Source organism: Pan troglodytes, chromosome 10 (assembly GCF_028858775.2).
Source record: "Pan troglodytes isolate AG18354 chromosome 10, NHGRI_mPanTro3-v2.0_pri, whole genome shotgun sequence".
Classification (NCBI taxonomy): domain Eukaryota; kingdom Metazoa; phylum Chordata; class Mammalia; order Primates; family Hominidae; genus Pan; species Pan troglodytes.
The window spans coordinates 86,866,474-86,868,018 of record NC_072408.2 but is presented as its reverse complement, the minus strand read 5'-3'; the positions used below and the strand labels follow the sequence as shown (position 1 = coordinate 86,868,018).

General features: G+C 34.4%; 1 pseudogene; it reads left to right on the top strand.

Annotated features, from left to right (window-relative positions):
- Positions 1-1,269: 1,269 nt before the first annotated feature.
- Positions 1,270-1,338, top strand: LOC112205127 (U7 small nuclear RNA; annotated as a pseudogene).
- Positions 1,339-1,545: the final 207 nt, after the last annotated feature.

The following is a 1,545-nucleotide window of genomic DNA, read 5'->3' as shown; positions in this document are numbered from 1 at the left end:
CGCTCGGTTTTTCTGCTTGGGTTTGTGCTTGTATTTATGAGTACACTGTCAGCAAGAAGTACTGCTTTGTCATTGCCTAATGAGAAAGGAACGAAAATGTACTGAATACCAAAATGATTAATCTGGGCCAAGTAAAGACAAAAACGGTATCATGGCAGGTTACACAAAGATTTCCTTATTATCCAAGCTTTTAAAAAGGTGGTAAAATTGAGCCATTATAAGATTTTATAGGTACATCAAACCCAAAGGATTCTATGCTATAATAGGATTCATAACAAGCAACAATTTCCTTTCAGCCACGTATCTATTACATTAAATATATGTCTCAAGTTCATATTCTATTGGTTTGTAGTTTTGTACATTTATGTTAGATTTATGGTCATATAGCAACCATTGGTCATATGTTAGATTTATGGTCATATAGCAAGCATTGGAAGTTTAAACCTAACTTAATATTTATACATATTTTAATAATACTGTAATAAAAAAGTCAACACTGAGCAATCTTTAGAACATTTTTTGAAATGCTATTATAAAACATTCTAATTTCTGTAGCTACATAATTTTTCATTATTTCATTTGGATTGGATTTTAAAATGTCTTTTTAAACCTATTTTTCCTACTGCTTATTACATGCCAAGCACTGTTGTAATTGCTTTTCGTGTGTTAATTTGTTTGTTTATCACAACACCATCCTTGGAGGGAAGTTATCCCATTGTGCAGATGAAGAAACTGAACTATTGTAAGAATAAGAATAAGAAATCTGCCCAAGGTAGGTCAACCAACAAGTAAGTGGCAGAGTAGGCATTCAAACCCAGGTATTCTGTCTCCAGGGCCCATATGCTTAACCTCTAAAGTATATTGCCTCTATCATTTATATGCCATTGATGATCTATAATTCCCCTGAAGTTATACAAATACTGAAAATGATTTTCTCAAAATCTTATCCTTCGTGGTTTTTAAGGTAAAAGAACGTTTGATTGTTCCTTTAAAAATTCCATTAGTCTCACTTTTCAGGAATTTGTCTCCAGCTTCCTAACATTTCCTAAAATTGTTCCCTGGAAGTAAAAGTACTGCTTCTTTTCGAAATGACCACTTATTTGAGTACTTCCTTGCTCCAACAATGTCCATCCGCAGTGTCCTCAGATGTCACCCAAACTATTCTGAAGACAAGGTTAATTTTAAGGGGATTTCAGAGTCAATCATATAAACAGTTTAAAATTGGGATAGAATGGAGGGAAAGTGCAAGCACTGAGTGTATTAGATACCTAATGCGTTACAGCTCTTTTAGAATTTGTCTAGCCAGCTTTCCGGTTTTTGCCCCCCAAAAAAGATACCTAATAAATACACACTTTTATACAGTTTCATTGGTTTGGAGGACTTTATGATGACAAGCAAATTCAAAATCATTACACTGAAGACTCACAGAGCCAAGTAGCTAATATGTCAACTGTGTCAGTCAGGATCACATTAGGAAACGGAAATCACACTCAAATTTGGCATTTGTCTCTTAAGGGATTCCTTCCAAAGGAGTGGGTGGGGTCT